The 25,861-nt window shown below is 37.2% G+C and overlaps 1 protein-coding gene across 27 annotated transcripts in view; it reads left to right on the forward strand.

Moving 5' to 3' along the window:
• The window catches only part of ADGRL3 (adhesion G protein-coupled receptor L3), a 988,077-nt gene that overhangs the window by 78,502 nt on the left and 883,714 nt on the right, over positions 1 to 25,861 (forward strand). For all 27 annotated transcript variants that reach the window (XM_055139571.1, XM_055139575.1, XM_055139572.1 and 24 more), the window contains exon 2: positions 23,223 to 23,350. The gene's annotated coding sequence lies outside the window, so the exon portion shown is untranslated. The remainder of the gene's footprint in view (positions 1 to 23,222; positions 23,351 to 25,861) is intronic.

The following is a 25,861-nucleotide window of genomic DNA, read 5'->3' on the forward strand; positions in this document are numbered from 1 at the left end:
TCACTTGACAAATGTGTGACTTAGTAAGTTGCTTACATTCTCTTCATTTCAATATCCTTCTTTGAAAACTGGAAATCATGATTGAATCTACTACTCTATTTTTTGGAAGCTGGAATGAGACAATTCATATAGTTGCATAAATGCCAGTTCACCAGCAGTTACTTTGGGGGCCTTCCAAGTGGTACTCAGCTGCCTGGGGCCACTGTCCTGACATTTGGCCAACCCAGTCGCAGTTCAGTGGGAAGGCGAAGGATACAGAGATGCTTAGATTTTTGGAGCTGGGGGCAAACCAGGGACGATCAAGGTTAAGCTGGCACTGCTCAGGGTCCTCCAGCGTCACACCTGGTGGTGGACAGGTGTGTCTGCTTGAAAGCTGAAAAGATAGTACAGTGGGGAAGGTGCTGCTTACCTTGCTCGAGGCCAAATTGTGTTCTCTCCCTCGTGTTTCAGACGGTCCCCTGAGCCCAGACAGGAGTGATCCCTGAGCATAGAGCCAGGAGTAAGCCCTGAGGACCGCTGGGTGTGTCCCCCCCCCAGTGAAACAACAATAACATTGTTGTTCTTGGATGGATGCTTAAGAGGCATTGTGCTGCAGGAAATTGAACCCAGGATGAGTGCATGCCGGCTATGTGCATTAAGCTTTCTATTATGTTGACCTTTATTTATTTATTTATTATTTTTAACAGAGTAAGAACATATGTTGACTCATTTGGGGTCTGGTTTCAGTTGAGAGTGTCTCGAATTAGTTTCATGCAGAAGGGAAAACAAATGTTTACTTTTTAATGTGTTTATTCTTTTGTGCTTTGTGAGTCACATCCGGTAGTGCTCAGGGATCACTGAGTGTCAGGGATTAAATCTGGGTCAGGCACAGGCAAAGCAAATGCCTTATCTGCTACCCTCTCTCTCCAGCCTGGAAAATAAATATGTAAGGAACATCACTGAAGGAGCATTGTGAGTAACATTGCCATAAGGTTTTCACTTCCTAAATATGGCATTTGAAGGAAATTATGCAATAGAGTACTTTTTGCAGCTCAGAGAGTCAAGTCGCTGCTAAGATGCGGTATCCCGGGTCAGGAGAAAGAGAGAAATGTCTTTCCCTTACAGCAGATAGCACAGTGGCCTCCATTGTGCTGAATTTTCCATCCACCAGATATTTTGCAGCGTGGTACAGAGAGGTCCAGTGCTTGCTAAAAAATAGAACTTGTGTGGAAATGCCTTGTGATATATTTTGTGACATTGAATTGCTTCCGTCTGTTTCCTGTGCAGTGTCAGAGGACTGAGAGACAAAGGGAGAGATGGGAGAGAGGAGGAGAAGAAGAGGAAGGAGGTGACATTAGAAAGATCTGTTTTGTAAAAGCTCCATTGAAAAAAAAAATTTTGTAACCTATAGCCCATGTTCCAAGATATGACCTGAGAAGAGATGGCTTCTACTCTCACATATTAAATCTGTTTATATTTATATATGCAAAAACTTCAAAACTTCGAGACTTTAGTATATACTATCTTTATTGCCTAATGTTCATATCCCCAAATGAAGTTTATGGTACAAGTTTTAATACTATAATATGTGTCTTAAAAATACTTCCCAGAATATTTATCATATGTTCCTTTTCTAAGAGAAATTGACATGCTAAATATTTACAATTTGAAAAATGATGAAAATTATGATACTTTCTCTGTAACTTGTTGTAATTTACGTCCTTGCTTTTTAATAACAGATGGCAAAATGACCTTCAGTTTTTCATTTAAAGGTGAATGTACATGCAATATAATAAGTTGGCGAAGAATTAAAGTATCTTAAAGTGCATATGTAGCAGTATTAGAGGAAGAAGCTGCTGTCCTTTGAGTAGCTTTGGCAAGGTAAAGTTAGCTAAAGTGTGGATGTCTGAGAAATATTTGATGACAGAGTCCTGGCATGAGTATTTTCCCCCTACCTTTCAGCATGAAGGATTCCTAAGAGTTTAATGAACAAATATAAAAATGATAAATGTTAGCATTATTCTATAAACCCTGGGAGACACTGCCATCTCCAGTATGAAATTGAAGAGTTCCAAATTGTATCTCATTAGTGGAAGACAAGAAGAGAAGAATAATATTATGAGCTTCGCACTACGTTGGCCACCTGTTGCAAATACTTAATTTCCCAGGACTCTGAATTTTCAAGAGGACAAGACTGTTTATGCTGCGTTTAGCAGCTTATGCATGTAGTAGCTAATGTAGAACTTCTCTGTGTTGAATGAATGACTATATTTATTATCATGAATGGTTTTAAAAATAGCGTTCAGGGTTCATATGTATCTTGTGTGTTGCTTTGATTCTCAGAGGCAGGGTGCTGATCAGGAAATAACACTGGATAGTGAAGATGTATGCTCCTGTCTTAGCTGGTTTTGTGAACTTGTGTTGGCCACTCGGCCTTTTCTGGTTTCCACTGTCTTTTCATTCAAACAGTGATGTAGAATAGCAAGTGAGAACAGGTTTTGCCTTCATACTATAAAAAAAAAAATCTGTGATGCAGTTCATTGACAGTCTACTTGGCTCTCATTGCTGCATACTACACAGCTTAATGATGCAGTTATATAATCTTTGTATTATCAAGGTATTCTCCATTACACTGTAAGTGTATCTAAGGGTAGGGAACTTGCCTTTATTAAATTGACATGGTGCTTGTCGTATAACATTTTTTTTTAAATTCCTGTCTGACAAAAATGACAGCATCTGACTAGTGTGGTATTTTTTTTTAAATTTTCATGCAATATGATTGCAGGGATTTTTATTTATTGATAAAGGAATTTATTAGTCTATCAGTGTGTTTTCTGAAAAATAGCACTGAGCTTTCTGTGTTCTAATTTCTTTAATCTCAGAATGCCCTGGATGATCTCCGCAGCACAGTTTTTCTTAAGTGTTCTTTAAAATGTCGAATTTGATTATGCGTGAAGCAGCTTGATGTTTTAGTTTATTGAAGCTCCCGCCACCCATTGCTTCTGCTCTGCTCACTTGACTCACTTCCATAACCTTCTGTCTAGAAAGGCCCTTGAGAGTAAATCCATGCTCGGTCGTGTCAGATTGGACGTTTGGTTACATATCTGAAACTAAAGTGATGTCTCTTGGCCCTGGGGGAGACCCTATTGAATGAAAATTTTCTTTTAAAGATGAAAGACTCAACTTTTTTGAGTCTTTATTTCTGTCTAATAAAGAAAAATATGAAACAAAACACAAAACTACTTTTACTTTTATTTATTTATTTATTTTGCTTTTGGGGTCATACCCAGGGATGCACAGGGTATATTTCTGGCTCTGCACTCAGGAATTACTCCTGGCAGTGCTCAGGGGACCATGTGGGATGCTGGGGAATAAACCTGGGTTAGCCACATGCAAGGCAAATGCCCTACCTGCTGTGCTACTGCTCCAGCCCCAGAAAAATAATTTTAACCTCAGACTATGTTTCAGAGGTCAAGGACAGGTGATTTTAGGAAAAAGACAATAAGCTGGCATTGGAATTTACACTCTAAGACTGTGGTCAAAAAGACACATAGAGCAGATCTATTTTGGCATAATGAGGAGTTGGTGCTTAAAGACTATTAGACCAAAGAAGTTCATCATCCTATTCAGCAAACCTATACTTTGGAACAATGGTCTTGCAGGAAGGATGTTGCTAGAATATTCTTAACATCTTCCAAGTCTTGTTTTCTTCAAACAAGAGGGCTTGACCTCCTCATAATTCTAGGGCTACCCAATATAACCCCATAAAAGTTATGTGATCTGACAATTCTGATTTTTTTGGGGGGGTTGTTTTGTTTTCAGATTTCTATGTTTACTTTCAGGCTTCACTATTTTTTTGGTTTATTTATGTATTGAAAGTATAGAGCATATAGCTTTTTTGTGTGTGTTTACTGTTTTACATGCGAAAGAGGAGCATTCAGGTGTGCTCTGGATTATTTAATGAGTCTATTTTCAACTAACAGTGATTTAATGGACTGTGATTGGATTTGTTCCTTCGTGGTTCTGCAAGGCAGAGGCTGTGTGTGCTGTGCTTTTGCTTCAGCCCCCTCCTTTTTGGTTGTTGCTTTCTAACTTTGCATTTTGGATTTGGATCTCCCCACCAGGTGAGCCTGTAAGTTCTCTGTAATGCTCTGTCGTGCCCCGGCAGTGCTGGGCATGTGGTTGTATGCACCACCAGCAGTCGAATGCTGCACAGGCCTGGCTGTACAGGGCCACACTGGACATGCTCATGGTGTGTATACGTGGGAGCACGCTTGTGGGGAGGTTAATCTTGGGACCTCACACACACAAGCCTTTTTTTTTTAATTGAATCATCCCGTGAGATACAGTTGCAAAGCTTTCATGTCTGAGTTGCAGTCATACAGTGATTGAACCCCCATCCCTCCACCAGTGCACATTCTCCACCACCAGTGTTCCCAGTACTCCCCCGACACAAGGGCCAGGAATATTGCTCATAGTTGGAAGCCTACCTGATGGCGGGGGGGCGGGGGGAAGAAGGCAGCTGGAATAGATAGGGAAGGGGTCACTAAGACAATGATGGTTGGAGGAATTGATCGGAATGGGAGATGTGTGCTGAAAGTAGATAAAGGACCGAACGTGATGGCCTCTCAGTATCTATATTGCAAAAAATAATGCCAAAAAGTAGAGGGAGAGTATGGGAGAAATTGTCTGCCGTGTGCCTTTTGAGCTCTATTCCTGGCTCCAGGTTAATATTACTTAGTTCATGGGGTGGAGGGGTATGAGTGTGATTGGGCCACAACCTTCAATACTGAAGGGCTTTTCCCATCTCTGTGCTCAGCAGGGGACCCTGGCAGGCCTGGCTGGGACAGCCATATACGGTTTCAGGGATTTAAACTGCGAACAGCCACATCTGAGGCAAGCACCTTAACCTCTGCACTATCTCTCTATCTTCAGCATTTGAATTTTTTTATTGGCATGCATTCACTGTAACACTGTCATCCCATTGTTCATTGATTTCCTTTGAGTGGATAACAGTAACGTCTCCATTCGTCCCAGCCCTAAGATTTTAGCAGCCTTTCCTTACTCATCTTTCCCAATGATTGGAGGCTTCTTTCAGGGTCAGGGCAATGAGACCTGTTATTGTTACTGTATTTGGCATATCGAATACCCCACGGGGAGCTTGCCAGGCTCTTCTGATTGCATGCATTAGGGGGGAGAAAAACACAACAGCTTTGTAATGAGTTAAAACCTCTGTGGGTCCTAAATCAAGCTCACTGTGCTGAGTGCATGCTTAGCAAGCTGGGGCCCTGGACTCACCCTCCGCCTTGCACACCCCTTCCTTTGTGCCCCTCACTCCCACCCCAACTTCAAAATTAAAAAAAAACCAGCAACACCACAAATTCACTTTGAATAAAATATTTGTCATTTCTTCCACCTAACTTTTGAGGTTCATGAGAAACTTATTTTATGCACATTTTATTTTTTCCGATAGTACTCCGCTCAGTGAGCAGATTTCAATTTCTAGCTCTGCCATGAGGTTATTTTAGTGAAAGCAGATAACATAAAGTATGTAGCATAAGTCATGCTCTAGCGAGACAAGTTGTAATTTAGTTTTTATACCCCACACACTCTTAAGTTAGTTATATTTATTTACTGTTAACACTTTTGTGGGTCATATTTTTAATTACTTAGGTAGAGCCAACATCCTGGCATGGTTAACTGGATTTCAAAATCCGAAGCTACAGGGATAGAGGGGGAACAATATTTAAATGAGAGTCTGCGGGGGGGGTCTTAATCCAGTCACATGACCATGCCCAGTCAGCAGTGTTGTTCAGAGCCATCACTTACCCTTCCTGAAATCTACTCTCATCAATTCAAATGGGAAAAGAACATTTTCTACCAGAAAAGTGTGCTATGAGGATCAAATAAATTAATACACATCAAAGTTTATTGAGCGCTTTTGCACTCAAACGATAAATGGTGCTCTTGTTCATACTGGAAAAAAAATGTCAATAGTATGAGGGGATGGGCTGGAGTGATAGTGCAGCGGGTAGGATGTTTGCCTTGCAAGCGGCTGACCCAGGTTTGATTCCTTCATCCCTCTCTCCCAGCAAGCTACCGAGAGTATGCCACCCGCATGGCAGAGCCTGGCAAGTGCCCCATGTTGTATTTGATATGCCAAAAACAGTAACAGCAAGTCGCAAAATGGAGACATTACTGGTGCCCGCTAGAGCTAAGCAGTGAGCAACGGGATTACAGTGATAGTGACAGTATGAGAGGACACTTCTGGAGGCAATAGTTAGACCCTTAAACCTATAGGATCAGCAGTAGGGCTCCAATACCCCCAGGGAAGCCAGCCCTGTAAATTCTCACTTGGAAAGTTTGATGATAGTGAGCAGTCAACAATTTTTGAAGGACTGGTCAGGAAATTAAGAGAACAGATGAAATTAAAATTGGATCAGGTTTCCCAAAATTTTTATACCTGAAATTGTTCCACTGAGACATAGCTGATGGCTCTCTCCCTCCCTTCCTCCCTTCCTTTTCTTTTTTCTTTCCTTTTCTTTTGTTTTCTTTTCTTTTCTTTTTTCCTTTCTTTTCTTTTCTTCTCTTCTCTTTGTTTCTGCTGTCTGTATTTAGGCTATGAATCATATTTACATCTGAAAAGATGTCTCTTTTGCCTGCTTCTTTTCTCTTGACCTCCAAAATGTAACTAAGATCTTAAATAGATTTATATTCTTTCTCTTAAGGGAATTTTTCTCCTCAGAACAAAACTCTGGAGTTCTGAGCAAAGATAATTAATGAGTGAGCAATAAATTGAATTGCAGTTTTTCTAAATGATTAAAACATTTATTATGTAATTTCTGGTCATCTTATGATATTTCTGGTCATATGATTGAAAATCAAACAGGGTATCAAGTTGTAAAATATCTTAAGATAAACTGGAATGGTGTTTCAAAGGGAAATATTCTTGAGTATCTGACTGAAAAGTATCATATGTAAACATAGTAAGGATCATGTCTAATTTATTCCACAGGTTATGTATATTTTGCATATAGACATGCCAAGTCTTTTTTATATAGAATTTAACTACTTTAAGAATAAAATCCATATGTGACTATGATTTAGTGCCCTAAATATGTTGTGATTCCAGGTCTGTTCATGATCATAAAAACTCATTTCAGACTCCATCAGAATTTGTTTGTCTAGACTGATTTCAAAAAGGATATTGCATTATTTGATAAGGAAAGTTATAATGTTCCAGTTTATGGGAAGCTTCTTTTAAAATGTAAATCTATTTGGACATGGTATTGAGGCAAAAAAAGTAGTAATTCTGAGACTTTATTTGTATGTAACTAAAGTTCTGTATTAAAAAACCTGGACATTCAAGGACATTTCTAATTGGAATTTTGTTTTGTGTTTATTGGGTAAAATTGTTAGTTTTTGAACAAGATGTATTTTATCATATCAGACAACTGACTCTTCTCATTCATTGATTTAAAATACATTTACCAAAGGGTGGAGATATAATTCAACAGACATAGGAGGCCTGGGTTGATACTTCATACTTCATGGACACCAAGAACTGCTGTGAGCAGTTTGTAACCCCTGAACTCTACCAAGTGTAGCACCTATATAAAACAAACAAATACATTCTCTTAAATAGATGATATAGTAAGAAAATGAGAATCATCAGGGAAGGCATTTTAAATAAATAACAGTTAAGCTCAAGCTTAAAACATTAGTGTTAATGGGACCAGAGAGATAGTTCAGTGGGTAGTGCACTTGCCTTGCATGTAGCCGACCTGGTTTCTATCCCGAGCACCACATGTGATCCTCAGAGTTTTGCCAGATATCGCTGAGCACAGAGCCAGATCATATTAAGCTCTTAGGAATAAATTCTATCATCTGTAAATGATAGGAATTGTGTTTTGTGATTATTTATGAGTACTGGATGCTGATTGCTTATTTGATGTATTAAACACATCAGCATATATTAAGGGACTTTGAGAAGTATAAAGATTGTTTTGAATATAGTGTATTATGGTACCTTAATCCCAGGTTAATCTGATGTTATTATTACCAAATGATATACAAAGAAAATCCAATGTATTGCTTTTCAAAAGTAAGGCATAGTTTTTAAAAAGATACACTGATGAAAGTAAAATGTTTCTCTTCAAGGTGTTATTTCCTGTCCTGATACACTTAATACTATATCACCTTTAAGTACACCGTGTTTCCTTGTGTTTCCTTGGGAAATACCAATAGGTTTTAAATATTGGAAAATGTCAAAATCTTCTAAGATATATTTTTTTATTATTTTAGATTTTTTTTGATAAAATTATTTCATAGTAGACCGACTTTGTAAATGACAAGACTGTTACAATTTAGTTAATAATATGACCATCCTGTAAGTCCACATAAAGCTGTATACATATCAGTAAATCACAGATTTTATGTCTAACAAGAGACTAAAAATATTAAACATTAAAAAAATAGAAAGGCCTAATTTTACTGCCATAAATTCACATTGTAACAAACTGTAACTGCAAAATTGACACCATGGAAGTTCTTGTAATTTTTATTGAATAAGATAAATGGATCACATAATATGGGTCACACATAATATGATGAAATTGTGTAACAAAGCATAATTATAAATAACATGGGAAATTGTGGATGTATACATTGTACAGATTTATACATTGCATAGAAATTCTTTTTATATTGCAATAGAAATTCTTTTTATCAATTTCTAAAGGGTACGAGTCCTTGATTGCTAGACCAAACATTAAATCGTGAGTTAAATATGGAAATGAAAGCAGGGTGTAGACTTCAAAATATTGAAACAAAATTCTTTCCTTTGATTCCTTCAGTGTGACGTAAGGCCAGGAAAGGAGAGGCGGGAGAGAATAAGAGAATAGCGTGAAGTAATTCTGTGGAATTTCATTTTTAGATCTAGGTATGTTGGCTGACCTTGACCCTGCATTCTTTTGCTTTCTGGTTACCGTCTTCTTGTACAGTATCCCATTTATTTTACTTAACAGGACCTTGAAATTAATTTGAGAAGCATATTAAATATGAGGGATTATGTTGCAGAAGCAGGTATTTTTCAGGATGTAAAAAATTATTTGTTTATTGTCAATGTAACCTTATGTAGAATCAGCAATAACAAAGAACTAGAAGCAAATTTAATTTAATCTTAATGCACATCTTTTCCCTCTCCTGCTAGAGCACTTTCCCTGTGTATCTAGGTTTTCTAACTCTGGGAAGTACTACATCCTGCGTGTTTCTCACTTTTATCTCTAAATTATAACTAGTGTGTCAATTACATTTTTTGCCTTCCTAATATGAATTATTATAATAAAATAAGACTTCATATAAAAGTAATAACTTCAGTTTCCTCTGAGAAATCACTGAGATGTAGTTTTGAAATACTAATTTGTATATCTGATGTTTTCCATATAAGGCTTCATTCTGTAAGGAATGGCATTTATGTTTTTTCTGTTTTCTGAATTAAAGGCGACTGATAATCCATTGCTGCAGTTGAAGAGGATGAAAAGGTTAGAGCTGTAGCTCAGTGTCTGAACACATGGTTTGCATGTATGAACACACACACAGAATTAGGAGGCATGAGAGACTACACAGAATAGGGTTCTTCCCTTGGACACAGCTGAATGCAGTTTGGTTCTGGCAATGCGTATGGTTTTGCCTAAGCATAAGCACTTAAGTATATACAGTGTCACCAAGAGTGACCCTAAGCACAGAGTCAGGGATAAATCCTGAGTAATGCCGGATATAGCACAGACGCTCACCCACCTCCCAAAAACGATTAAGTAGAATAATTTTCTTCATATCAAAGACTGTGTTTAATGACTCATTTTTCAGTATGGGAGAGAGAGTACAGTGTCTACAGCAGATGTCTTGCAAGCAGCTCACCTGGTTTAAACCTCGAACCCAGTCTGGAATCCCAAGAGCTGCAGGCAGTGATCGCTGAGTGTATATCCGAGGAAAGCCTTGAGAGCACCCTGGTGCACCTCACCAAATGGAAAACAAACAGCCCTCCCTGCAAGAGACTATTTTTCCAGGTTAAAATGTAATATGTTTAAATAGTTGTACATCCCATTTAAATTCTATAGTTCCCTTTTAGTTGTTGGTAGTCATTTTAGTAATCATGTTAGTAATTTTGCTGGAGGATGTTTTGCACAAGTGGTTGAGTAGACTACTAGAAAGTTGACTTTAGGAAGCAGGGAGTTAGATGTGGAATGCTTTTGAAGTCAATTAAACATTTGATGACACTCTTTTTCTTTTGGGACAACACCGGCCAGTGAATGGAGGCATTTCCATTAGTATTACTCTATCGCTGTGTCAGTATACCATTGCTCATTGATTCGATCAAGCGGGCACCAATAACTCTCTATTGTGAGACTTGTTACTGTTTTTGGCATATTGAATATTCCATGGGGAGCTTGCCAGGCTCTGCCATGCAGGCAGGATACTCTCGGTAGCTTGCCGGGCTCTCTGAGAGAAGCTGAGGAATTGAACCCGGTTCAGCCTCGTGCAAGGCAAACACCCTACCCGCTGTGCTGTGGCTCCAGCCCTTTCATGGGGACATGTGAACTCTGCCTTCTTCATGCTTAGAATGTGCTCAGTCCTTTGAGCTCTCACCCTGGCCCTTCATTTTATGATTTTTAAAGTATCTTTTTGCGTGATCTGTGGTATGAAGAACTAACAACACTTCACTTTTTCATTTAACATAGTAAATTTTTTTTTCTTCTTCCACATCTTTGTGTATTATCACACTATAAAACTATTGAAGTTTCTTATTTATAGTAGATTTAAAATTGGTAGTATTGATACAAATAAAAATATGGAATTCACAGTAAAAACACATTCTAATACTATTGAAGTTTCTCATTGGTAGTAGACTTAAAATTAATATATTGGTGCAGGTAAAAATATGGAATTCACAGTAAGATTTGATACTGTTGTTTTAATTACAATTTTAAAATCATGAATAGTTGAAGTCCATTTTCTGGAGTCTGACAAATGGCAGTTGTATTATTGACCGAAATTACTTGACAGATGTAGAATTTTTTTCATGCATTGAAAGACTTCTATGTAAAGAACTGTCTTTAACATGAAATAAAGATTTTCTTAGAAGTGATCATCTTTTTTATTTAAACATGGTTTAGCTATGTTCCTTCCTTTGTAATGCATTCCTATGTCATACAGCTACATAATGGAAAGTTGCTTGTAGCTCATTAGCCAATCTCACTTCATAGGGTTTTCAGAAAGCCATCAATAATTACATCGCGCAGGACCTCATATAATTAGAAAAAAATAAAAGTGTTTCTTCCTGATCATTGTATTTTTTTCCCTTTGGTAGTTAAGGGCAGATATATTATTTTACCATAATGGAATTGATTAGTCTTCCAGTTTATCGTAACTATTCTAACTGCTGCTGACTTGATAGCTTTAACTTAGCTTCGGAGAAATCACTGCCTTAAAAACTGAACGTTCTTCAGCGAACTGTGTTCAATTGTACTCACGAATAACTCCTTCATATTATTCAGTCTCTCAGATTGTTTTTCTTTCTAAAAATACAATGTTTTAAGGTTTTAATTAATATTTTGATTATCCAGTAAATTCGGGGTTCAGATTTAAAAATCTTTTTATTTTAACTACATATTTTAATTATTCACAGGTAATTGCTATTACCTAAACTTTGCCTAGCTTGGGGGGATGTATCAAAAATTTTAGCAGTAATGCAGTCATTTATCATAATTTGTCTTAAGGATATTCTAGGTGGAGGAATTGTGTGCTTTTCTTAAATTACCTAACAAATGGTAAAAGTGTGTATCATATAGGGCACTAGGGAATCAAATTGGAAGTTGCTAAGGCTATTATGCATTTTAATCCTTTTAAATTTATCTTATTCAAGTCATACTTTCTGCTTAATTATTTTTATGTTTTACACCATGAGTTTATTAAGCTTTCTAATGATGTAATGACCTTAATGTCCAATAATATGTATTTGTTAAATAGCTACAGATAATAGTTTCTAGCATTGATAGAACTATTTAATTTGTAGAGAAAGAAATAATTATGACTCTGGATTTATTTATAAATCATTGACAACTGGAATATCATGCATAAACCATAATGTCTAGATACTGGTTTTTGCCACTTGCACTATTTAAGTCAATATTTAAAAAATTCATAAACTTATTTTCCGAAGTTCATAGAGTATTATAAACACAATCAGAAATAGTCAAATAAACATGTATATATGCATATATGTTTATCTACATGATGTTAGATTTCATCTTTAGGATACTGATGAGTTTCAAGTCAAACATGCTCTTATATACATGTATGTGCATCTCCATGTGCATATGTAGACATGGAAATTATAACCTACTGTTGATGAAAGTGATTTTTTGATCTTAGACTTGAGCAAATACGTTTTCTGAAATATAAACTATTTATAGTCCCCCTCCCCCCAGTTTCTGTGAGAATGTAGATTGTTGTCAGAACACTGGATTGGATCCTCAAGCATTTATGTTTTATTCAGGAGCTTGTTCCATCACACTTAAAAATCTAACTTTTCACTTCAGTTTTGATTTAATTGTAGTTAGCAATACTGGTAGTCAAGTTTCAGGCATGCAGTGTGCAGGGCTATAGCATCCCATCCACCACCACTGAGTCCCTCCGCCAATGTCCCAAGGTCTCCTCACGATTCCCTCCCACCCCTCTCTTAGCAAACTCAGCCCTGTCTCTGGCACTATCCTTCCGACTAACTTCATTTAGTGTGATGCGCTCCAGTTTTATTCACGGAGTTCGAACTGCAAGATTTTATCTTTCCTCAGAGCTAAGTGACGTTCCACTGTCTATTTATACCACCATTTCTTTATCTCCTTCTTTGTCCTCGGACACTAGTTTTCCTGTGTGTTGTTTCCATATTTTGGCTGTAGTGAATAGTGCTGCGGTGACCATACCAGTGCAGACACAAATCTTGAAGGGGTGCTGGTTAGATTGTATATTGGGCAGGGTTATAGCCTTGCACACCGCTGACCCTGGTTTCATCTCCAGCACCCCGTATGATTCTCCCAAAGTGTACCGAGTGATCACTGAGTGCAGAGCTGGAAAAAAGCCCCGAGCACTGCCAGTTCAGCCACCACCCCCCCAAAATAAAAACCCCACAAAACCCCACAAAAAACAAAGCAGCAAATCTTGCTGTATTGCTCAGTGCTGCTCTCTGTCACAAGGTAAATTCTTTTTTCAGGATTGGTTAAACAGGATAGTTATTTCTTGTTGTAAATAAAGGAAAACATGTTTTCACTTTATTTTAAACCTATTTTTGTTTTAGGAGTTTAAAAGAACCCCAGTCTGAACCTGTCATTATGTTAGAAATTGTAGATTGTATGAAATGCTTTGTTCTTTTGGTGTGTTCAGTGAATCTGAATTCATTTAATTTAGTACGGTGAAAAGTAGTGAGGGGGTTAGTTTCTCTTAAAAAGTAAAAAAAAAAAATGCTAACTTGTATTTATTTGACAGTTTTGACTTAAGCTTTTACATTCCCTTTCCTTTTCCTTCTTCATTCATGCGTAGGCTAGGTACAGAAAAATGTTTAATGCTGTCAAAATTCTTTAAAAATGAAGTAAGTTCTTAACTATATTAAAATGCTTTGATTAATTCAGTTATAAAATTCATTCTTTTTTTGGTGGTAAACTTTAGTCTTACAGTTTTTTCCCATGAGGGATATCCATGGTATATCCATAGTGTTTTAAATATAATATCATTATTTGAACGTGAATTTTTTTGCATCTATTTGAATTCACAGCATATTTGATATGGATTACATTGACAAATTCATGCCATCCTTATATAACTGAAACTCATTCTTGATTACAGTATGGAATCACTCATTTAGTATATATTCCCACCAATTAATAGTTACAATTTGTCCTCAGAGCTAGCTGGTATTGAAATTAAACCTGAAAAGAATATTTTGAAATTTTAATCTTTTTTTTGTTGTTGTTTTTGGGTCACACCTGGTGATGCACAGGGGTTACTCCTGGTTCTGCACTCAGGAATTAGTCCTGGCGGTGCTCAGGGGACCATATGGGATGCTGGGAATCGAACCCAGGTCGGCCACATGCAAGGCAAACTCCCTACCCGCTGTGCTATCACTCCAGCCCCAAGAAATTTTAATCTTTGAAAGTAAAATTTAAGTGTTTTTTTTTAGAATATTTGAAAGTATTTGAGATGATTACAAAAGTCACTGAGAGAAGGTAAATTCAGCCTGATGGCTCTTACAAGACTAAGGTTAATTGGTCAATTACAAATAATTACCCAATGGATTGGGAAATTATGCAAATAGTTGAACATAGGGGTGGGGAAAAAAAGAAAAAAATAGTTGAACATAACAATTTAGTTCAAAGTCAATTTTAAAAATCTTTTATGTAACTAGGTAAACCATAAGGATGATTGTATATCTATGTAACAAAAGTCACATTTAATGTTTAAAAATTTGAGAGTTATTCTCTTTCTAGAGGACCTAACTAGAAAAAGTGGGAAAAGAACCCAAAACTCAACACACAAACACACACATAGCATAAACATTCACATAGACATGTAATAGACTCATAATATAGGGAATAATATTTTTTAAAATTATAAAATACCATATTTTATTTCTTACATTACCTTATTTTCAATCTTATATACCATTAATTTTGGCAAATAGAATAACTACGTTTTCTAATTAGATAGCTCAAAAGTTCAATATATAAAGAATAAAGTCAGTATTCGTTCTTTCACTGACTTATATTTAATGATTGAACACCACTAACAAGGGGTTTTCTATACATAGAAGTGATCATGTTCTTTCTACTTATGTAGAAAAATTAGCATAGGGGCAATCAAATACTAATCATTTATGGTAATTTTGGTCATATTGTAGACGTATGTTAATAGAGAAGTTGCACCTTGATGACCGTTTCTCCTTGAACATCTAAGTATTTCCCTGTAGACAGCTGCTAATTCTGTCTTCCTCAGAGCTATGATTTTTGTTTTCAAAAGTATAAGTTTGACCATAATTTTTAAGTGACCCATTGTGCTCTCGTATGTTGATATTTTCATTTTTTATTAAATGGAGCCATAGCTCAGGGCTGGAGCAATAGCACAGCGGGTAGGGCATTTGCCTTCCACGTGGCCTACTGGGGTTCGACTCCTCTGCCCCTCTTGGAGAGCCCGGCAAGCTACCGAGAGTATCTCGCCGGCATGGCAGAGGTTGGCAAGGGTCCCGTGGCGTATTCGATATGCTAAAAACAGTAGCAACAAGTGTCACAATGGAGACATTGCTGGTGCCCGCTCGAGCAAATCGATGAGCAATGGGATGACAGTGACAGTGATAGAGTGATTAATTATATGTGCTTTTTGGTGATGAATACTTTGGTACCTTCTTTTTTGGAGAGTTGTGGGCTATATCTGTTTTTCTCAGGGACTCGTCTGAATTACTGTGTTTGGGCGTCTCAGTGGTGCTAGAATCATACTGGGGTCGGCTTCTTGCCAGCCAGCACCTTACTCCTGTACTATGCCTCCTTCATGCATTCCTGAAATGTTACACAAATAAAAGTAAAATGTTCACTGTAAGACAGAAGTAATTGAACTTATTTAAAATTTTTGTATCAAGGACTCTTTTGAATAAATATTACAAGTTTGTGTATTAAATTGGCGAGGGACTCGAACAGTGATGGCGGATGTGGTGCTGGAACACGGCATGCTGAACTTATTATTAATGTATAATAATGCTGTTTCCAAGCCAGGTGTATCACTTAATATTTGTTAAATAGTTAACTAGTTAAGAGAAGTATTGCGAATTTATAGGTAAAGGCAGTGAAGGCAGGCACAAATCCAATCCAGGTGACTTAATATATTGATGTATTACTTAGACTAATAAGTAGGAACCTGTCCCAGTCTAGCTTCAAGCAGCAGCCTGAAATAAGGATGACGAGAGGAAATCAAGACTAAATTTCTTTTTTTCTTGTTTCTTGCCCTGTTTGCTCAGTATTGATAGACTTTTGCCTAGTTACCGGATGCTGGCCATACATTCCAGAAGTATATGTTTACCTCTAATAGATAGTCTACCTATCTATCTATTCGATATGCCAAATACAGTAACAATAATAGGTCTCATTCCCCTGGCCTTGAAAAGAGCCTCCAAACGTTGGGGAAAATGAATAAAGACAGTCTGCTAAAATCTCAGGGCTGGGATGAATGGAGACATTACTGGCACCTGCTCGAGTAAATCGATGAACAATGGGATGACAGTGATCCAGTGATCCATTTATCTATCTATCTATCTATCTATCTATCTATCTATCTATCTATCTATCTATCTATCTATCTATCTCTATGAAGTATAACCATATATATATACATATACATATGTATATGAGAGAGAGAAAGAGAGAGAGAGCACAGTAAATGTATTCATCTTCCTGACTCACGTTTCCATCCTCTTTTAATTTGCTTTGGTTTTCAACCTAGTACTGTGCTTAGGGCTTCCTCCTAACTTTGTGCTCAGGGATCACTCCTGGAGGGCTTGGGGAAGCATATGGCATGTTGGTGATCTAACCTGAATCCGCCAGATGCAAGGCAAGTGCCCTACCCTTTGTACTATCTCTCCAGGTTGTCCTTCCCAACTTTTGTTGTGATGATCAGAGAATGTCCACATTTGGTTTCAGTGCTGCCATGTGGTGTTTGCACACTTGCTTGTATGCAAGTATATATGTGAAACAGTGCTTACATAGATGTTCATTGGGTTTGATTTGCTAGAGATCCCCAAATGCTCAAGGTCTTTATTATTGGCTCTGACTGACTTTATGTGAAGACAATACCTCTCCTAATTCACCAGGACACTAATGGTGAATACAGAATAAGCAATAAAAAATACACATATAGAATCACATATACATACAATATTGTGTATATATATGTACATATTTATTATCATATAATATGAATATATGTAATTCCAGATATAGTACAACTAAGGAATTATAGTAATTTAGGATAGGTGCCTATTTTCTTTTAAGTTGTTGATTACCAAGCTATTCTCTTTCAGTAGACTCTAATAGATTTTATCAAATGTATTTTCATTCAAATGATACAAAACATTAGTTTCCTAGAATAATGTTTGCTTATATTTTGTACCCTATTTCTCACTTATGTCTAATAAGACAATTCAAATTTAAATTATAGTTATGTCATAAACTCTTATTTCATTTATCGTTTTTAACATTAGAAGACATATACACGCTGCATCGTAGATTATAGGGTTACATTTTGTGGTGATAATTATTTTTATAACTTTCTAACAATTTGTTTTTCAGTATGTCAAATTCTGATATAGCTTTTGAACTTCTAATACAGTTTTTTGCTCTCTTGCTATTAGAATCAGAATCACATTTTAAAAAATTATTAATCTTTATAGATGGGTAACGTGGTTACAGTACTATTAAAGTTTCTGGTGTTGATGTGACTGCACTGCCCCCACCAGCGTGCCCACATCTCTCTACCACCATCCCTATATCTAAATTTAGTAATGTCAAGCATTTAACTAATCGAATCATTCAGTGTTGATATTCCAAATATTTCTAACATGGCTGGCTGTTTGTTTTGTTTAAGTTGCATAAGCAAACAAACATGGAATAAAGGCAAAATCTGTTAATCCAATCTTACAGGCAAGGAGGTGATAAAAGGGCACTGAATGTTTAGGTTTGAAATCAAGATTGTCATTTAGGAACTATATAACCTAGGTTCCTTCAGCAAATTTCTACAAAATAGTTGTTATAAAGATGAAATGAAATGATCCCTGTAAGCACCTATTGTATTGCTTAAAATAATGCTGTACATTTAGTAACTGTTAGCTCTTGTAATTAATTTGTAAAGCTTATAGAAGCTATCGTTAAAGTTGTATTTTAAACATGGAAAAGAGCAAAAGCATACCTCCCATCTAATTACAAAGAAGTATCTTGGGTTTTAATGTATTCAGTAAATGTTACATCATCCATATGCAAATAGTTAAATACTCATTAACTTCCTTAATAATACTCTACATTCAAGTTGCATTGAATAGTGACATATTTCTTTATTGCAACTACACATATTTCTTATATTTATAAATTTATTTGAAAATAATTTAAGGTAACCACTTTTTAGGTTTAACATTCATTTATTGTCAGAATCCCCTTAATCTGGCTAATTAAAATTAAATTTGTTAAATACAGCAATCTAATTGTGTCTTCATAATATAATTATAATTTTAATTCACTAACATAAATTCTATCTTCTCTATTTAGATTTCCTCAAAGTTAAATATTATAGTTAAATAACTTTATCCATCTAGTTATAATGAATTAAACTCTGAACAAATTGATTGTTGATTATTTTCATGTATACAAATTGTAAATCTGTAGCACACTGTTAAGTTTTAGTTATTTAAGTTGTATTTCTCAATGTAAAAATGCTGTATATTGTGCATGTTCAAATATAAACTTATACTTTAAATATGTGCATGCCTGATTTCTTAAGTGTGGATTGTAAATATCCATGTAAGTGACGTAGTATCAGTAGGACAAACTCTGAGGTTTTTACATAAAGTTGAAGTAAGAAAATGTTGAAAGAGTGGTCATTGTCATTTGTATCCTGGTTCCTTATGAGCAGGATATATTGTGTGTTTAATTTGTTTCAAATGTCTAAGATTTTTATCACAGTATATATATATATATTATTATATGTATGATATATGTCTATTAGAGTAAACTAAATTTTAATTTCAGGATTTGGTTGAGAGTACTTTTAACTTTAGTAGTACTGGGTTACAAATTTATGTTCATGTGTTTTAAATCATCATATATAATGTTATCCACACACCCATCGTTAAAGTGCTTCTGTCTTTAAGTATATGTTTTAATGCAGGGGTGAATTCAAGTAAGTGTGTGTGTGTGTGTGTGTGTGTGTGTGTGTGTCTGTGTCTGTGTTTGGTGCCACACCTGACTGTGCTCAGGGCTTACTACTACTAGCTTAGTGCTTAGGGATCACTCCTGGTGATGCTTGTGGGACTATATTCAATGACAGGGATTGAACCAGGGCCAGTCAGGTACAATGCAAGCAACTTATTTGTGTATTATATTATCTTTCTGGAACAAACTGTAGCTTCATACAAAAGATTTTATATGACATTAGGAAAATTTAATTATATAAAATATGACTACTGGGGTTTGTGAGACAGAACACAGTGCTGGCGTTAATCCATTGTGTGTGCAAGGCCCTGATTTTATTTTATTCTATTCGTTAATTTTAATTAAATTACTGTGAGATCACAGTCACAAAGTTGTTTATGATTGGGTTTTGGTAATACAATGTTCCAGCAGTGGTCCCTTCACCAGTGTACATTTCCCACTACTAGTATGTTCTCTCTCTTTCTCTTTCTCTCTCTCTCTGTCTCTCTGTCTCTGTCTCTGTCTCTGTCTCTCTCTGTCTCTCTCTCTCATTTTGGACAATATGGTTTTCAGTACAGGTGCTGAAAGGTTATCATTTATATCCCCTCACTTCAACATTCTATTCTTGTTCAGAATCATTATTTCCAACTATTATTATTATAGTGGCTCCTTCTCTATCCTTACTGCCCTCTCCCCCACCACTTGTGGCAAGCCTCCAACCGTGGACCAGTCTTCTTGACCTTTAATTCTACTGTCCTAGGTAATAGTCTCCATACTGGTTTTATATTCCACAGATAAGTGCAGTCATTCTGTGTCTGTCCCTGTCCTTTGACTCATTTCTCTCAGCATGATACTCTTCATGTCCATCGCTTCATAAGCAAATTTCATGACTTCATTTTTCCTGGTGGCTGAGTAATATTCCATTGTGCAGATGTGCCATAGTTTCTTGATCCAGTCATCTGTTCTTGAGCACTCAGGTTGTTTTCACATTCTGGCTATTGTGAATAGTGCTGTAGTGAACAGAGAAATGCATAGGGTGTTTTTGCCGTGTTTTGGAGCCCTCTGGGTGTATTTCCAGGACTGGTATTGCTGCGTTGTATGGACATGGACGCTCCATTTCTAGTTTTTGGAGGAGTGCCAGCATTGTTTTCCCAAAAGGCTGGACCAGTTGGCATTTTCACTAACATTGAATTTGAATCTCGTACTTCCCTGCATCTGTGCAAGTGTCTGTTCTTGTTCTTTTTCCTTTTTCTTTTGGTCTTTTTTGAGTCATACCTGGTGATGCTCAGGGGTTACTTCTGGCTCTACACTCATGAATTACTCCTGGTGGTACTCGTGGGACCATATGGGAGGCAGGGGATCGAACCCATGTCGGCCACATACAAGACAAATGCCCTACCTGTTGTACTGTTGCTCCACCCTCTGTTCTTGTTCTTGCTTTGAAGCTCTGATTTTAAACTCTTGAGCAGTTTGGTTCCCTGAGCATTGCTAAATGCCTTGGTGAACCCTGAGTATTGTGTCTTTGGTGGATACGAGTGTTTGTTGTGGGTCAAGGGTGCTTAATTGAAGTGCTGAGTTACTCATCAGTTCTGAAAAAAAAAAAAGGCTGGTCCCCCTTGTTTTCTCTAGCCTTTGCTGCTGAAGTCTTCCTTCTTCTGTAGAGAGAAAGAGTGAAATAGAGATTTGAGGCAAGGGAGATAGCCCAGCAGGTCTGGTGCTTGCCTTGCAGATGGAGTTTAATCGCTGGCACTGCATGTTGTTCCTTTGAGCACTGACCAGAGTGATCCCTGAGCTCAGAGCCAGGAGTAATCTCTGATTATAGCTGGCTGCAATCTAGCATACTTTCTCCCAAATAATCAAAGGCATAATACTTGTGAAGTATTTTAATGTCTGCCACTTGAATGGATATGGCTTTTCTTTATTAAACGCACAAATTTCATGGACTTGACTGATAATACGGTAGGTAGGAGGACCACCTGGACGTGACTGACCAAGATTCTATTCCCCACAACTTATATACCTGGATCCCTGCCAGGAGAGATCCCTGAGTGCAGAGCCAGGAGTATCCCCTGTGCACGGCTGGAAGTGCACACCCCCACTTCCAACAAAGAAAAAAACAAAAACAAAAAGCACCAATTTTGCATTAATAGAAAAAAATGGTAATTTTTATGACCACCATTTTTAAAAGAGAGAGACAGATATACACAACAGGACAGAGTGAATGAAGTGGAAATAGTATTTCTACTGAAGTATTCATGAGCCTTAATAAATGGAAAGGTACAGATTATAAAAATCCCCAAATATTTTCCTAATTAAAACTAATTTAAGACTTACTGGAAAATACTAATTTTTCATTATGACTGTGGTGTAAAATATTATGGAAAGTAAGTAGATGTAATCTAGTTTTATTTATGACAGTGAGAAAGTTTCTAACTCTACTTTTGATAAGTGAAATTTCCGTCGTAGCAAAAGTAAGCGTTCTCTGAATTTGGGAGCTATAGTAATGATGTTTATTCTAACTCATATGAGAGCACAGTGTTTCAGAATCAGATTGTAATAGATTGTTATTGTTTAGGGAAGAATCTTGTTTATGTAATTTTCTTTTGTTTATATTTAATCATGCTTGTATGTTATGCACAACTTTGCATTTATAATTGGAATAGTTTATTAAAGCTTAAATGTGGGGTCAGAAAGATAATTCGATGTGTATATTTCACATGCTGGAGGGCCAGGCTTGGTCCTTGGCATCATATGGTCCCTTGAACACTCTTGGCTATTCTGGATTCAACATGTTTAATGTGGACTCGAACTACACTTAGGCGGCTGGATTTTTTTTTTTTTAAGTTTTTATTAATGAATCACCGTGGGGGTACAGATACAGGTTTACATATTCTCGTGCTTGTGTTTCTATCATATACAGCTTGAGTATCTATCCCTCCACCAGTACCTGTTCTCCACTGTTGACCCCATCATCCCTCCCACCCCATCCCACCCCATTCCCCTCCCCACCCCGTCTTATTGGCAGAGCATTCCCCTCTGTTCCCTCTCTCCCTTTGGGCATTGTGGTTAGTAATGGAGGTCTTGGGTGGCCAATGTGTTAGGTCTATAGTCTGCTCCGTGCATGCCTCTCCCATCCCGAATGGGTCCTCCCACCACATTTTTGCTTGGTATTCCCTTCTCTGTCTGAGCTGCCCTTTCCCCCAGCATATGAGGCTGGTCTCTAAGCCATGGAGCAAATCTGGTACTTATTTCTATTATTCTTGGGTGTTAGGCCTCCATTCTGTTGTTTTATATTCCACAGATGAGTGCAATTATTCTATGTCTGTCTCTCTCTTTCTGACTCATTTCACTTAGCATGATACTTTCCATGTTGATCCACTTGTATGCAAAGTTCGTGACTTCATCTTTTCTGACAGCTGCATAGTATCCCATTGTGTAGATGTACCAAAGTTTCTTTAGCCAGTCATCTGTTCTTGGGCACTCGGGTTTTTTCCAGATTTTGGCTATCGTAAATAGTGCTGCGATGAACATACATGTGCAGATGTCATTTTGGCTATATCTTTTTGCCTCTCCGAAGTATATTCCCAGAAGTGGTATTGCTGGGTCAAATGGGAGGTCGATTTCTAATTTTTTGAGGAGCGACCATATTGTTTTCCAGAAGGGTTGAACCAGTCGGCATTCCCACCAGCAGTGTAGGAGGGTCCCTTCCTCCCCACATCCTCTCCAACAGCGGTTGCTTTTGTTCTTTTGGATGTGTTTAGGCGGATGGATCTTAAGATTCCTATAGTGTATCTGTTCATGGCTGTTATTTGTCACCAGTGTTTGGTGCCACTGATGTGATTACTAATAGTAGAAAATTTTCTTGGGGATTCTTTTTTTTTAAATTTCAGAGCCTTAGAGTTGAAGGGAGAAACTCCTGAAAGCTGAGAGTAGTTCCATAGCAGAAAGCCAACCATTCCGTTTACAAAGGTGGAGAGTTGTGAATTCTTTTCTATATTCTACTCCTTGTGTAGTATAAAAATCCTTCCCTTCAGGGCGCACCCCTGGGGAGGCAAATAGAACCTCCTTGACTCACAAACCAAGAATGAGTTTAACAAAATATGTACCTACGGTGGATTGAGTGGTTCTTCTGACCTGTCATTTGCTAAGATCACATGTCCAATTTGAAGCCCCCATAGAACGATGAGGAGAGATTTCACAGACTGTGAAGTGAATCATCTTCCTTGTTTCCCTTTTCCATTCTACCTACAGCTAGTTATCAGACTCTGAGAAAAGAGCGTGGAGAAGCAGGAAACGGAATTGGGGGACTGCTGAGACACATGGTGTAGCAGCCGACGGTTTTGTGAAGCAGAAGATTCCCAAGTCAAGCGCAAGTGCAGGTATTTTATTTTTTCGGGGCGGGGTGGGGGAACACTGAGATGCATCTATGATTACCATGGTACTTTCAATAGGATTTGCAGGAGACACATTCTTTGCTACATTTGCAATAATATAGTTGATAAATAAAGCCTTCTTGATTTCAAGCTGTATCATCTAAAGCCGTCACTTTCAAAATGCAGGGGGACATGAAAGCTTGTAACTATCTCACAGTGATTCAATAAAAATAAAAAAAATTAAAAAGTTAAAAAAATGCTTTAAGGCATTTAAAAAATGGATCCATTTTTATTTTTTTACAATGAAAGTAAAATTCTGCCTTTTCTTGGGGATGAAAGATTGTGCACAGTGGTTAGGTAAATGTCTAGGATGATCTGAACTGGGTTCTATTTGTGGAACCACACAGTTTCCCAGTATCTCACAGTATCTTTGGGTGCGGCCCTGGCGGCCCTTGAGCACTGCCTGGTGTGGCCTTGGTGTACCCTGAGTCCCCCTCGCACAACCTGGATACCCAGAGCAGCACCGTATCCTCAGCCTGTGGCGCCTTTGACTGAGAAATGCAGTCAAGGCCAGTGGGCCTACTGTGTGCTGCTCTGGAGTCGCACCCGCATTCTATCTTTTTTTTCTAAAATAAATGAAGTGATGTAAATTACTGAGGTTCTCAGAATTTGGTTTTGATTTACATATTTTGCTGTCCATAATTGTGCTGAATATTAAGAAGCACTGTGCCTGTGTGCTCCATATTTTAAATATTTAATAATATAAAATTAATTCACTTAGGTTAGAATGTTCTGATTAATGCTGGTTGATAATACTTAAAAAACAGTGGCCGAAGCTGGAACATAGAAGGGATCGCTAAGTCAGTGATGGTTGGAGGGAGCATTCAGGATGGGAGATGTGTGCTGAAAGTAGATAAAGGACCAAACGTGATAGCCTCTCAGTATCTGCACTGAAAACCATCATGCCCCAAAGTAGAGAATATGGGGGCAATTGTCTGCCATAGAGGCAGAGGAAGGGGTGGGATGTGAGGGGATACTGGGGACACTGGTGGTGGAAATATGCACTGGTGGAGGGATGGGTGTTTGATCATTGTATGACTGAAACTCAAACAAGGAAAGCGTTGTAACTGTATCTCAGAGTGATTCAATTAAAAAACAAATGAATAAAAAATAAAGTGGCCAAGTAGAGAAGTGCACTTCTAAATACTTGTTTCAGTAAGTAAATCTAGTTTAAATCTCTTAGCAAGAATTCAGATCTAGCAAGTGGGAAGCGTTGAGGTGGGTATAGGATTCATTTTAAATCCTAGAATTGACCTTCCTTTGTTGTGTTATTAGAGAAAGTAATTCAATCTTTCTGCCAGTTTCTCTACTTCGCTGATACAGAAAACTCCTTGTGGTTTTGACAGATAAATAGGTAATGAATTTAAGAGTTTTACAAAGTGACTGGGGCATAATTTAATTTATATGTTCAAGAGCTACATTATATTGATTTTCCAACATATCTGAAGTTAGATACGCCAAAGTAATAAATAATTTTCTGTTTAGTTGTTAACAAACTCTTTTCTTTATTTGTATAGAAAATAGGTTCTGAGATATAATCAAATGTCTTGTATTTTTAAAAATGTGGCTCACAAAATAGTACATAAACTATATTCTATCCTTTTAGTGAAAGGTATCTTAATATCTAGTACTGTGGAAGTAAGTACTGTCCAACTGTAGTTCCCTTTTCTTTTTCTGGAGCTATTATTTGATGTAATCAACTATTGTCTGATTCTAATGACAGTATAAATCTCAACCTAGACTCCCTTTTGTGATTTAATTATAGGTATGTATGATTAAATATTTAACATAGAATTACATCTAATTATCAGTGATTAATAAAATATGGATTGCAAATATAATTTTAATAACAAAGAATTAATTTTTCAGTGAACTTAGCGAATTAATAATTGCCATGATTTTTGTTTTCAAGCCTCACTGATTTTTCTACAAAACCAATTATCGCTCTATAACATATTGGATTTAAACTCACAAGATTCCAATATGACACTAACTGAATATGTGGTATATTGTTGGTACCATTATCATTATTTATTTTTAAACTTCTTTTGTGTTTTGAGCCACATTGGACTGAGTTCAGGATGAGGTTGTGTCCCCTGCTGGGCTCTGGGGATCATATGGGATTCCCGGGCTCAACCCCAGGTTTGTCCCGAGTGAGGCAAACACCCTTCTCCCTGTACTGGCCTCTGGTGTGTGTTTTTGAATGGAGATTTTTATAGTTTTTGGTAAGCTTGTTTTTGTGCTTCTGGAGTATAAATGAGTTCTATTAATATGTGCAGTGCAAATGGGAAATGATAAAACAGGTACCATGTAGATTTCCTGACATTCAAAGAAAAGTTATCTCAGTAATATCATCTTTTTTTTTTCTGCTGCTTGGACAAACTATCCGAGGGAGGGAGTGTTGTTATGTCAGAGTGTAGTGCTCAGAATTCAGATTCAGACTGTGACAGGTTGAAA

This window comes from Sorex araneus, chromosome 5 (genome assembly GCF_027595985.1).
Source record: "Sorex araneus isolate mSorAra2 chromosome 5, mSorAra2.pri, whole genome shotgun sequence".
Taxonomy (NCBI): domain Eukaryota; kingdom Metazoa; phylum Chordata; class Mammalia; order Eulipotyphla; family Soricidae; genus Sorex; species Sorex araneus.